A 14,963-nucleotide genomic window follows, 5' to 3' on the forward strand; every position below is an offset into this window, starting at 1 on the left:
CCAAGAAGATACAAGGAGACAAGAAGAAAGCAAAGAATATATCTTTTTAATAAGGAAAATGACAAAAATAGTAACGCACAGTGACTTAGATAAGTAACTTTAATCTGATTACTGGTTTGTAAATAGCAGCGCGTTAGATTACTCGTTACCGAAAAAAGTGGTCAAAATAGACTAACGTGTTACTAAGTAACGCGTTACTGGCATCACTGACCACAGGTAGGCCTATTGATAAGTGAGTCACACACAGTTCACCCCACATGGACACACATCCCAGAGAACACGGCTTTCTTTTCCACATGCAGCATTTAATAAAAAAGGAACAAAAGCCTTCCTAGCATAAAGGGGGAAGGAAATGGGTTCAAACATTTACCTTGGACATGCACAGGCACAAAACGCAAACACATGTGATGTCACAATGGGCTTTGTATGCATGGGCTTTCTGAACACCGTGACATCATGCACGTTTTCTTTTTTTCTTTGAGAAGGGTGTCTGATCTGTATTCTTGCACATAAAGCTTTGCCACATCTCCCTTTCCAAGTTTCAAACCATTTCCTGGTTTCTGTACTATTTCTGCAGAAAGAACATTAGAGAGAGGGAGAATAAGTGAGAGAGTGATAGAGAGAGGTAAAAGAGAGTGAGTGAGAGAGAGGGAGAGATGATGGGATATGATGGAGGAGAGACAGCAATTCACCACTCTATTCCTGTGATAATGACACAGCTAGCTCTCTGACAGACAGAATGAGATGGGGACCCAGGAGGCTGCTGAAGATTTAGGTAACGGGTGTGTGTGTGCATGGGTTTGTGTGTGTGTACGAGTGTGTGTGTGTGTGTGTGAATGGAGGATAGTGGTTGAAGAGGATTCTTGAATGGAGATGTGTCCTATTTTTTTAGGAAGTAAAAATAAATGTGTCTGTTTGTGCTACATTTGAACATTTGAAGTGCTAAGACTTCTCAAGTATGGTATGTACCAGGTTGGCTATATGTAGGAGAGAGAGAGGAGTACGATAGAGAGGAGGAGACTTGAAGTCATTATCAGTATGTGTAATGCAAGTTGCAATTTGGCTAATGTTTGCTTTGGATATGTAGTCATGATACCAGGGACATTTTGAAAAGTGCTCCCCCTCTAAGACAGATATTTTTGCATCTGGACAAGCAATACAGATTAATGACATAAATCTTATCATAAGCCAAATAAACAATGTCTTGTTGGAATGACCCAAATTTGCTATGCATTCAGAATGAGATCTTTGAGCATGGAGATCTCTAATAAAGTTCTCATAAAAAACATATAATTGACTATGATCTTTACACTGGTGTTTCTTATTTTGGTATTCGGTAAACAGATTCTGTCTGATTTCATTTCTTTCCCTTTTCCTTTCATGTTCCTGTTGAAGGGTAGGGTAAACGGAAGGGTAAAACCAGGACAATGTTCGGAGAAAGTCCATAAATATCACTTAGGAACACAAGGTTGTTATTGCGACAGTTCGACAGTTCCCTTTGCGAAGAGGGTGGTCCATGTCGCCACGGCTACGGCTGCTTTCCCCGGCACAAAGCCACCACTCCACGGAAGAGTACTTCATTTCTCTCTCTCCCCCTCCCTCTCCCTCCCTCCCTCTCTCTCTCTCTCTCTCTCTCTCTTCATGACTTCATTCTAAAGTGCTTAGTCCCTCGTTAGCACGCTGTGCCATTAGGTTGGGCATTAGAGACTGCCTACGGCCCTCAGCCACTCGGCGCAGCCTCCCAAAGACTCCGAGAGCATTATGACTCAACTCTGAACTACCTCAGAAGAGACATAACCCGGGCCTGTAAAAACTCTCTCCCCGGCTCTGAGAGAGACCTGCTGCTGCTTATGAATTGAGCTGGTACTCAAGTGGATGCTAAAGTGGCAGAACATTGCCGAAGGCCACAGTAATGTCACGCTGGGAAGCGTAATAACATCAAAAAGTTGTGGAACATAAATTGTGTGTTGTTTTTTTTGGTAAGACTACAATGTGAAGCTACAGTTTGGGATTAAATTAGTCTGATTATTATGTCACACATTTTTTTTTTTTTTTAACACAAGCAATCAAGTGAAAGGGCTCTAGCAAAATAATCAAAGTTCTGGCAAATAGTATGCAGACACTGATACCCTCACAAAAGCATCATAACGTCATCATATCATACCTTTTTGTACACGTGAAATATGTGCATTGATAAGATAATACAACGAATGACCCATTTGGTGTTATCTAATTTAAACGTTAAAACCTCATATACTTTTAAGTCACAAAGATTCCATTTGATTAAATGTGTTCTAGTATGCTCGGGTCCTTGGGGTGCACTACTGTGGATCTTCGAACTTAGAAGCAACACCAGAACAACTTTTATGATGAAAGGTATGTTGACGTCCAACAGTGAATTGGTCTTTATTACTTAAAAGATCTATGTTACGGGCTGACATGTCAGAGTTCCTTAATGCTTCTGTGCTCTGGTGCTCGGTGACACTCGTATAAGCACACCTTGCTGAGGACGGAGCCAAGTCCTCACAGGTAACTCAGACTTCACACATCCTGTAGGGGTAACAGGGTGGGTATTCATCAAGTCCCCTACACACACTCACACACAGACAGACACACACACACCGTGACCCATCCTTCTCATCCTCTCTTGTGACAGCGTGTAGATCCAGTGTGCAGTGGCATCCAAATACCAACGATAAAGATGGAGCTGAGAGAATAAGAGAAGAAGAGAGAGAGTGAGAATAAAAGAGAGAAAAGAGAGAGGGAGAGAGAGATGACAGTGACTGTGCTCACTCACTCACTCTGCAAAGGCAATAAAATCATCTCCTGCCTCTAGACATTTCATCAAATGGCCTCCCATAAAGGGGAGAGGGACTCCTCTTTATTGTTTTTAGATTGCGGGCATCGGGCGACTAACCACCCCCTCAGCCCCCTACCTCCGTCCCCCCTTCTTCATCGCTCTCTCTCTCTCTTTCTCTCTCTCCCCCCCTCTGTATTCCCCTGTATTCCTCTATTGCCCTGTGTCGGCAGTAATGTAAATATTTCAGTGATAGGTGATAGGTAATGCATAAAAGCAGATACCCAGCTCCAATAAAGAGGAATAACTGTTTGTGCATGGATCCGACTGAAGACTCCCCCTCAAAGGCATTGCCCATTTTTCACTGGGCTTTAAGAGGAAGGGTGTGTGTGTGAGAGAGAGGGGGAGAGTGAGGAAGGGAAGGAGAGAGAGACAGAGTGAAGCTATGGGTGAAACCTAGACTTCAAAGACAGCATTATTCAGTGTAACAAGGGAGTAATCTCTCTCTCTCTCTCTCTTACTCGCTCTCTAACAGGCATATACATTGGCCTTCTCCTCCCTGCAATCTCATAACAGGAGAAAGACTTTCCATTTGTAAATGATAGCAAGTGACTGCCGTTAAGTATAATAATGAAATGGAAAAAAATGAAGAGACTAATTGACCATTTTTACTGCCATCTACATATTCATTCATACTTATTGGAGTGATGGATACTCAAGCGTTTGGTAGTAATGGCACTATGACTCACCAGACTTAGATGGCCATTGTTTTTCCACAATGGAGCAGCGTTCAGAGTTGTTATGCTTTTATGGCATTCGTGAAAATAATATGTGTTTAATGTTAATGTTTCTCATCTAGATCTGTAATTGAGAGCAAGGCCATGCATACACCACAGTGACCATGACTCTTGGATGTTTAATAGCATATTCATATAAATAACGCAGTTTGTGTTGCCTTTAAATTCAGCATCAGCTTAAAATTCCTAGACAGTGAAGGGGATGATTTAATGTTTCATAAATTCCGGACAGACTGTATATTTTGTTCTTTGTCTTACATGTTGCAGTTGACCTGATGCCCTCCCTTCTGCTTTCTGTCTTCATTTCTATGCTGAGTTGATTTGTGCATAGACTTCATGTTGAATGCATGAATATCAGTTTTAAATAATGCAAAGAATATGCTATATTTTCATATATGTTATTTACATTTCTGTCACAATCTGATCATGTGTAGCAAAGTCAATTGTGTGTATATATATATATATATATATATATATATATATATATATATATATATATACCGTATTTTCCGGACTATAAGTCGCACCAGTCAAAAAAAAATTCATGAAGAGGAAAAAAAACATATATATAAATATATATATGCTGCACCTGAGTTGCAGGACCGGCCAAAGTATGAAAAAAAGTGTGACTTATAGTCCGGAAAATACGGTATATACAATACATATGCTACTTCATCCATAGCGCTATTTTTTTCACTGACTATCACATTAAATCTAATGTGGAATTCCCTGGGCCCAAGATGTTTGTATATTATGGATATGAAGGCCTAAATATAGGTTTGTAGTTTTGTTCTTTCACCGTGTAATTTTGAGCTGGTGAGTTCAAACGGTGATGTTGTTTTAACTGCCAACAAAAAATCAGTGGAGCTCTAGGGTCAATATTATGTGCAACTAATGGATGTTTCACAGTGAAGGGGTTAATTGGCTGTCCGGTACTGGATTAAAGTAGAATGGTAGGAAGGTTAAGGTGTTGACCTCAAGAAGACCCCAGCGGGCAAATGTCCATATACTTTCGATCCCCACTCCTGGGCCACCAGGCCTGTCGAGTAGAAAAAAGCAAGGACAGACCTCTCCTCTGGAATGCATGCTGTTACCTATATTTTAGCTTTCAGCTCTTATTGAGTTATGTGCATGCAGCACAATTCTTTATATCTTAAGCAGTGCAACTGGCCAGCCCTAGCCACATCTCTACATACACAGATGGCTCAAATGGCCTTGAAGTCATTTATCACGAATAATCCCCAGAGCAGCTATGACATTTGTCACCTGACTGAATGCAGGTTTCACATACGACAAATATATGACAAATATATACAAAAAATATGACAAATGCATCACATATCCGGTATTGGCATTCATTCAGATCATATCTGACCCCAGAAGCAAAACAACTTATCAGTTCATAATTGAATGTATGTGGACTGACGCTGAGAACGCCTCGGCGTGGGGAGGTTGTGGGGTCAGGGGTCAAACACAGCGGGCTGCATCTAGGGATGAAAGTTTGGGCCGTTATCAGAGCAGGGTCCAGTGCTCATTAAGGATTACCCTTGATTAACAAGATCCACAGAGATAAGAGCTGTTATCAATACAGCGGTCTCACCAGCCTCACACGGACCCATGACCCCAATGCTAGAATAACAAGAAGTGGACACACATGCAGAGATAAAAATGCACAAACGCACACACACACACACACACATACACAAATACTCAAATTCATGCACGTTTGCATGCATATAATCACTAAAAGTGCACACACACATCACAGCCAAATAAAGCACATAATTCACACACACACACATACACAAATACTCAAATTAATGCATGTTTGCATGCATATAATCACTAAAAGTGCACACACGCTTCACAGGCAAATAAAACACATCATTCACACACACACACACACACACACACACACACACACACACACACATGCAAGCAGGATGTCATTTTGAAGCAAAAACATGTTAAGTACTCACTACAAGTCCAATGAACAAAAAGAAATAAATAAGTGATTAAGTGAGAATGATATAATTCTCGATATATTTTTTTTTATTAAAATGCACATATTAAGCAGACAGATGAATTGGACGAAGCATGTCGGAGACATATCTAAGCAGACATGAGAGTGATGATCAGGAAACACCGGCGCTTCTTCCTCTCCATCCTAATTTTACGTACAGTCACATTCTACATGCGAGGCCTCTCCAAAAACTGTCAATGAGTTGGAATAAATGATGTGCCATTTGATCACATTAATTATATCAGCCAGATTAGTGAAAAAGAAAATGAGACAGGGGCCGCTGGGGCCTGGCAGAATGCAAAGAACATGCAAATTTGATTGTGCAATCTTAAGGCCTGCAAACACTTAGCCGAGAAATTGAGATGAATGGAATATAAGAATCTTGTTACAGTGAGACAGCTTTATTTGCTTGAGCACATTCATAAAAACAAAATCAAGATCAATTTTTCTCTACAAGATGTGTGTGTGTGGTGTGTGTGGTGTGTGTGTGTGTGTGTGTTTGTGTGTGTGTGTGTGTGTGTGTGTGTGTGTGAACAGAGAATCTCATCTCTAAAAGGTTTCCTATAGTACAAGGACATACTTGATATCTGAAGCCTGTGTTATGTGGTGGATAGTGTACAGAGGCATTGAACAATAGCTCATGGCGGTTTTGTAACCAATTGAAATGGACACGGAATGTCTCGAGACAGGGTCCAGCATGGCCCTCTGAAAATCCCCAGCCATCTGTCTCTTAGATCCAGCCCCAGACCATATCTTCAGTCAGTGGGGAGTGAATGACCACGACCGCCATATAAAAGGAAGGATATCTGGCCGTGACAGTATCCTATGAATCTCTGGCCTTGTTGTCACTCTGAAGAAAATAACACAAAATTGTGTGTGAGTGTGTGTGTGTGTGTTACAGGTGTTCTTGCCTGACCTCCCCTCCACTTTCTCCACTGCTGGGCACCACTGTGACCTGAAAATTGCCTGCACTGAGACACAGTGGGCAGCAGAACAAGAGATTAGACACAGTGTGAGAAGGGAAGAGAAGAGGAGAGAAGGAAAGAAAGAAACACAGAGGAGGTGAGGGTGAAGTACTATATGGAGGCAGGAGGAAGAAAAGAGGACGGACAGAATGCTGACGAAAGTGTGAAAGGAGAAGAAGAAAGTGATGGATTCAGGGACTTAGAGTGAGAGAAAGAGGGATAGATACAGGAGTTTGAGGGATCAGGAGGTGAGACAACGAAACAGAAAATACCTTGTGTTCTCTTCCCCTCCACACACACACACACACAATGAAGGAAGGATAGAACAGAGAGGAAAAGAAAAAAAAGAGGATGGGGGGGGGCAGCCCTCCTCTCCTCCGCTGGCTTCTGACGGAGGGCTTAAACGCTCGATTGCTTTGCTGCTCACGTCTCCCTCTCCCATCATCTTTCCCCCGCGTCGCCACGGAGACGAATCTGGGCCGTTGACGAAAAAGCGTGGCGAGCACCGTCCCTCCTCCCTCTCTCTCTCTCTCTCTCTCTCTCTTTCTATCCTTCTCACATACACACACACATACGAACACACACACACATGCACATCCGCATGATGAATGACGCAGTCCTCCCGTTGCACCCCTGTCGATGCATGTTCAAGTGCCGCGGATTGAATTTAACCATAAGAATGACAGAACATTCTTTTGGCAGCAGCTCGGCACTTACAGGAGGAGAGGGGCCCCATGCTAGGATGGGGGCTAGGATTTATGCCACGCCGGCCAAGCCAAAGGGGGATACAAGGAAGTGGAGGAGTGCCGAGCAGACAGACAGACAGGCATACAGACAGACAGGCAGAGAGACAGACAGACAGAGAGACAGACAGACAGACAGACAGGCAGGCAGGCAAATAAGACAGACAGTTCAACACAGAGACAGAGAGGCATACACAAAAGGACAGCAGGCTGACAGGCAGTCAGACAGACAAACGTTCATACAGGCAGAAAGCTAAAGGAAAGCAAAGGGACAGGCAATCAGGCCAGAAGAGGAGATGAACAAGAAGATAGGGGACAGAACAGACTGAGGCTATTGGCATAAATATACTACACACACACACACACACACACACACACACACACACACACACACACTCACATACACACCTCACATACACACACACACATACATACACTCACACACACATACACACACACACTCACACACCCACGCACACACACACACACTCACATACACACCTCACATACACATACAGACAGACATACACACACACACTCATACACATACAGACAGACACACACACATACAGACAGACATACACACACACACACACACACACACACATTAGGGCTGATTGTAAGGGCTCTTGCTCTCATACATGTCGAAAAAATGGTGTGAGACCAAGAAATTGTGTGAGAGACAAAGATAATTCCCTGAAAAAAAGGCTGAATGGGTGCAGGATCTGTCCATGGTGCTGATAATGTGGCGGTCTGAAAGAGTGCTGTCCACAGCCTGAAAACCCACATCAGGACATAAATAACGTATGGAGGAGACATTGCCTATTTTGGGATGACAAAAAAGAGGAGACAGGCAACTCCTCACACTGATACACAATTGCCTTACAGCTATTTGCATGATTGACACTGGCAGTGCAGGCCTCGGAATGCGCCCGGAATAAAACACACACATAAGTACCATAGAATAATCAGTTTCTTGGAACAACATCCAAACCACCACCCAACCCCACCAAACGGGAACAAATAACTAATCAGCAATAAGAACTTGCCCTGTGTGCAAAATCATTCATTCTTAATAACATTATAAATTATGTATTGTGCTATATAATGACTATGCTAATACAGTAGTATAGAGACGCTATAGGTGCACATAGTTTGCATTGCCAGGAGTGGTTCTGTTGCAGTGCCGCTTTCATGGCCTCGCTATCAACCGAATGGCAGGCCACAGCGTGAACTTTTTTTCTTTGGGATGAAAAAAAAAACCCCTCTGCTCTGCGGTCAGTGATGGAGGCATTGTGCTGCAGTGGGAGACTGTCAGGGTATTCATTTAGGGCACACAGCGAGTTGAAAGGAGCTGGAAAAGAGTGAGAGGGGACAGACAAAAATGAAAGCGGAGAGAGAGAAAGGGAAAGAGCTTTTTTTTTTACAATAAAGGTCTGTCTGGACACACTGCGATAAATCGAAAGATGACACAGCTGAAGATACAGCACACACACACACACACATACACACACACACACACACACACACACAAATACCGAGTGGCCGGCGGCTGCAATGCAAGGGGCTGCGCAGAAATCCTACCCCCGCGGGGATTCTGTCCTTCCCGTCTCCATTTACCCTCGGGGCCAGGATTAAGAGCCTGAGGGGTCTTTAAGAAATTTTCTGCGGCGGTGTCATTGAATGAGCCAATCCCACTGTAATAAAGAACGACGTGGAAATCAGGGTGATTGCGCGCAAGGCGAGCGAGACATGGCGGCTCGGGGATGAATGAGGTTCCTGAAGCGTTGCGAAGCCCCTTGGGTGTATCAAACAGCCATTATCCCTCTCTGACGAGATGTTTTTGACGGGCGCCAAAGTAATAAAGAGGCCATTGGAGGGGATCAAAAGACGTCATTTTTTGTGTGTCTGCGTTGCGTTCCTTTCGTTTTATTCTATTATGCAACGGCGCTTCAATTCGTTTGAGGGTGGAAAAAATAGAGGGGAAAAAACCTTTCATTAAATAGCAGGGATATAAATAAATGAATACACACACGCGCGTGAAGTTATCACACTTCACTGCAGCTGATGTTTCAATTCCTTTCGGAGGTAGAAGTCGGCGATATTTGCGCGTGTGTGCATGAAGGTGATTTTCCGACTGTCGCTGCCTAATTTACCTCGGCGTGAGTGATTGGGCAGGACGGGTAAAGGTGCGGTGTCACCGCGGTGAGCTCAGTCGGTGTTATAATGGATTCTGGCGAGGGTTCAATATACCAAAATACTCGTCAAACAAATAAAATCTTACCCCCACGCTCAATCTATCCAGACAGGCCTTGATACCCCATGAGGGATCAATCCCCTTGGCAAACCTAGCCTTCAGCTTGCGCTGCATCCCTATTGTCTTTAGCAAAACCCACATCCCATGCAGAGATGAACATGAGACATAGTAGACATACTAAAGACCATCTCTCGTAGTATATATTAATACCAGCAATACTAACTGGAAGGTGTAATCACTGCATGCTCAACTCAATGTTAGGGCTCTCTAGTTGCATTCTCAGGTCTCTGCGTACAACAGTTGGAGACCTGCATACCAATCACAAAGTTGGAGTATCCACATTCCTTAAATAATCCTGGGATGTTTAATGACAGATAGATTACGGCGGGCCTAAAATGTGGCTTCAGAGATTGACTGTGGTTTGGCTTGCTGGGTGTGTTAGAGTCTGAAGAACGCCGGGACAGTGAAGAATTTTTCATAAACATTGTTATCATCAGTGAAAGAGACTTGTGAGCACAATTGTCTGGCCAACACAATGCAGCTGCAATTTCTTTGACGAAATTGGTTCCTTCTGAAACAGAGCAATGAGCTCTGAGGACTCCTTACTATGTGGCAATGCAAACCTGACACTGAGATGGATCTTCTCTGTTGTTAAGAGTAAAATAAAACATTCACTAGATTAATGGTATGTAGCCCCCTTTCATAAATTATAAAGGCGTTTGGAAAAGAAAGCATAAACACCCTATTGTCAGTTTTAATAATTACATTCTTAATTGCTGTGTATTCCTTCATGATCAAGATGTAAATGAAATGTCATTACCCACAAGATATGATGTGGTCATGCTGGGCAGAACTTTCTTGGAGGAGAAGAAGAAAGTGAAGGTGAATTTGTACAGCTGACAGTAAAACCAGACCGCAGACATTGATGGAGAGAAAACGTCACGTTTGTTGGGAATAAACAAACCCGGCGCATTCTTCTCCGTTCAATCCGAGGGGGAGAGGAATGAGCGCCGTCTCTGTGGCTACGGCTCGTTGTTCCATAAACAGCATCTATCTTACGTCTGATTAATCTCGCTCAGGAGATACTGATTTACTCTCACGTCACATGACTGCGCGTGCGGAGTGATTGGTGAAAGGGAACGAGCCAAACGGCATTCTTTCACAGCTCTCAGCTTTTCAAAGGCGTTGCCTCACTGAAAAAAAAAAAAAAAAAACTCGGGCTTGGATGAAGACTATCTGTCATTGAAACTACTTTCAAGGTTGAAGATTTTATAGGCTTTAGCAAGCAGCTGGAGGGAGGGAAGGAAGGAGGGATGGATGGACTGGGATGGATGGAGGAATAGAAAGAGAGATACGGGGAAGGGTGCAGAGAGATACCCAAGAGGAAAATGTTCAAAAATGTAAAGCATCTACTCTTTGTTTTGTGCACAGGTAAAATAGGAATCTGGAAAGAGCAGACTCTCTTCTGTCAATCACTCTTTTTTTGGAACCTGACAACAGGAAAACGGGGAGTGCTTTGAGACCCTGTCCTGCCATTGTCCCAGTAGGCGGGAAAATTCTGTCCTGTAGAAAAAAGAGAGAGAAAAAAAGAAAAGAAAAGGAAAAAAAAATACTTTTTTTCAAAAAAGCTGCTCATTATTCTCCACGTTTCATGGAAGACTGTCATTTTCTTAAATATAGATTAATTTTGTCAACATATAATGAGGGTCTTGATGTCGACTCAACAGGAAATGAGCATGTCAGGGCTGGTTTCTCCAACATAGAGAGCGACCACTCATCTTCAATTTCTTTTGGTTTTTCCCCTTCTCCTTTCTTTCTTCAACAGCCTGCAGCTCTCTGCTGTAGAATAGCCTACTCTTCCTCCCATTGGCAAGCTCATCCTCTCCTCACCCCTATGGACTTTTAAGAGTAATGGGCAGATAAGCATCGCTCAGTTCGCAGGGCTGTTCTTCCTCCTCTTTCTTTTAAATGGTAAAAAATATTTTTTATGCCCCTGAGTTGCTTTGGGACCTGTGGGCTGATTCAACCCTCAAGGACGTACTCCCCCCCACCATCACCACCACCACCACACACACACACACACACACACACATGCTTGCACATTGAGCCGAGAGAGACGTTATTAACTATGCTCACCGAGGCTCAGCTGGAGAAGTGTACTCGTGATAAATGTACTTAAAGATGAATCTCAACTGAAATATATATTCATCTTGGGGAAAAAGGCATCCATGCCTCAGCAACTGAGCCGGCCAGGCTCACCGCCCAGGAAAATTAAATAAATAAAATGAAAACTCAGTTTTTATGAGCACACTACGGATCTGGGTGATTGGGGCGGGGGAGAGTCGGAGGGTGTGGTGGGGTGATACGTTCACGCAAGCATGGGGGAAGACTGCCCTTGAACGTCAAACATTTGCATGCGCTCCTAGAGAAGTTATGAAATGAAATACGATGAAGTGTGTGGGAGAATGTTTTTTTTTTTTCCGGGGCTATAGAAAATAGGGATTGGGAAAAGAGAGGGCAAAAAAAGATACCCAGTAGATAGGTGGACAGATACCCAGATACCCACTGGGGAGGGAGGGGTGGGGATGGGGGGGGGGGGGGGGTAGAATTGACTGGGAGAGAAAGAATAGAAGCTGAAGCACGGAGAGAGAGAGAGAGAGATGGAGAGAAGAGAGGGGAACTGCTTGCAGCTCTGACTAATGAACTGGTCCCATGAGGGAAGTGCAGTGTGTGAGTGGGCTTAAATGAAAAGCTAACGGAGTGCTTTATCTCGTCCATGGGATGTCATGAAGTTTTTTTTTTTCTCCCTTCTTCGATGAAAGCCCTGATAATTGATAGAGCTATCCGTCCCACTGTTGCCTTTGGGGTTCATTGTGTGGCATTCGACCATAAAAGGGTGTATGTGTGTTTTCTACATGTGTCTATGTTATCGTGTATTTTGTGTGTGTGTGTCTTTCTGTGTGTGTGTGTGTGTGTGTGTGTGTGTGTGTGTGTGAGTGTGTGTATGTGTGTTAGAGAGAGAGAGAGAGAAAGAGAGAGACTACATGTCATGCCATACTCACTACATGCAGCCCCTCAGATGGGACACAAGCTATTTTTTTGTTCTCCGATGGAGAAGTGTTAGACAAATCAATACGCACACTCTCTTGTCTCATTTTTAAAACACAAACAAACCAAAAACAGATCTAATGGCACCACTGACAACTGAAATCTGTCAGAAAGCAAAGCTTGGCAGCCTCTTTGCCTGTGTAGATGCCTGTGACCACATGTCTTCTCTCTCTACAATGCTGAACTCTTCCATTCAGATGGTTCTATTGTTATTCTATAACTGAATTATATCTATGTATTAACAAAAACAACATAGTTATTGCTAACTCCTGTGCCACCTCATGTGCAGTCTTATTCAGCAATAAGCAATATGCTTCCTTCAAAATTGTGCAAAACATTTTAGTCACTAGGTTTGTTTAGAAAGCAAACTGGGTGACAGTATGCATTAAAATGTATATCCATGGTTAAATGTGTTACTTTGTTCATGTTTCTGATCTGTTGTCTTGTGGAGACTGAGATATTTGTTCAAAGCCATAACATTTATCTCACTATTCTGTGTATGTATAGGCTACCATAAGGAGATGTTAGCCATTATAATAACAGCCAATCACAGTGCATAATGTGATTCCAGTTTATGTGCAGGATGCGGCATCTGTGGACTTCATAGACAGCCTTACCCCTGGACAGCATGGCCCCAATTCCTGGCCAGCCCCTTCATTATCATATGCTTATGAACAAATGTCAGCCTGCATCAGCCAAATGTGTTTCAGTTTTTGGGGGAGAAGGACAGAGCGCAGCCAAGCGAGGAGCTCCATGCGGCAGACCACCCCGGGCATTTGTCCTGGTGCGAATGCCAGCGCAGTCGCCGTCCTGAAGGTCTTTACCTAGCCATGTGCACAGTCTCCAGGCATATTGTGCGAGTCCGAGGGCTTTTTTTTTTTTCTTATTTGCTTCATGTAATCAATTTTGCTAAACCTATTGGTGCATCAATCAGCTAAGGTAATTGGGCTTCAATTCCAAAAGCTTAAATCCGTTATACATGAAATTAAATTTTCCAGCAGGACACATTAAGTTCCGTCAAATTTAGTCGCAATTAGATCGGCATCGCTGGGCACCAAAATTCGGCTAATTTGAAGGGAAAATAACGAGGGGTCTTTGTGTTCTTTTTGGGCTGTGTCAGCAGTTTTGAGTATGAGACTTTTTTCTCTTCCCCTCTCTCTCTTTCTCTCTCTTTTTCCGGGGTGCCTCATTTGCTGCACTTGATTGTGCAGGCCCTGAGGGAACCTCTGGTCCGTTTATCGGCCCTAATTTGCCTAAGAATGAGTTGGGCAGAGCCACATGGAGCTAACACACTGTAGGAGTTTTTCAGCCACACACTCAGGCCGCCTGACTGATGCCCTGTTCCAGTAGTAAGGCACTCACGTAGAGAGAGAGAGAGAGAGAGAGAGAGAGAGAGAGAGAGAGAGAGAGAGAGATGCCCAGCACTGCAAGATAGCATGGTGCATCCAGTAAGCCAAATATCAAAACATCTGCAGTGACAGTTATGGTTTTGACTCACTTTTCCAAAACAGAGTTGTGTTTTTTCAGTCTTGTTTGTATGTGTATTAAATGGCACATTTTCATGACAGTTGTTTTGTTTTCCAAACAAATTGTTTTTATTCTATTTATTTCATCATTTGGTAGTGAGTACATGAGCAAACTGGGCATGCTTATTTGAAGAATATTTCTTTCTTTTTTAACAAAAGTCAAGTGGTAAACAGCCAGAATGCCCCACAGACTTTATAACAGAAGGTGTAAACACCATAAACCGATAGAGCAGAGACCTTGAAATGTTGCCAGGCACCAAACTGAGATGGAGAGAGAGAAAGAGGATGAGAATCGGGGAGAGAGAGAGAGAGAGAGAGTGAGAGAGGAAAAGGAAAGGAAAGGATAGGGGGAGCTGGGTGAAAAAAGTGAGAAAGAAGGAAGGAGGGAGCTCAGGAAAGCCTGGGGCTAAGATTTGTCTTGTCAAAGTGAGACCTTTAAGTGGGCCCTCCCTGAGTTCCACCGACAGTACTCACTCCTGCTCCTAGATAACAATGCAGCATTTCTGCTCAGCATCGGAGGGGTGCAGTATAGGTGAAAGGCCACATTCGTTCACCTGGTGTAATGCCAAGAGCCCAGTTTTAAAATCAACGTTAGGGCTAGCTGGCACAGGGTGCAGGACGCAACTGTCTAAGACTCTGAAGATCCCTTGCATGTTTCATGCAGTTCAGTTTCATACAGGATATTTTTGGTGTCCCCCTCACAAACAATTGGTCCAAATCGAGAGCACGCAAAGCTGAGGGAGCTCT

At 43.4% G+C, this 14,963-nt stretch overlaps 1 long non-coding RNA gene across 1 annotated transcript; it reads left to right on the forward strand.

Annotated features, from left to right (window-relative positions):
• The first annotated feature begins 496 nt into the window (after positions 1-496).
• LOC121680447 lies at positions 497-2,759 on the forward strand. Its single transcript, XR_006021700.1, has 3 exons — positions 497-775; positions 2,299-2,376; positions 2,657-2,759. It is a non-coding gene; the product is annotated as an uncharacterized LOC121680447 (long non-coding RNA).
• The last annotated feature ends 12,204 nt before the right edge of the window (positions 2,760-14,963 follow it).

The sequence above is a fragment of the Alosa sapidissima genome, chromosome 13, assembly GCF_018492685.1.
Source record: "Alosa sapidissima isolate fAloSap1 chromosome 13, fAloSap1.pri, whole genome shotgun sequence".
Classification (NCBI taxonomy): Eukaryota; Metazoa; Chordata; class Actinopteri; order Clupeiformes; family Clupeidae; genus Alosa; species Alosa sapidissima.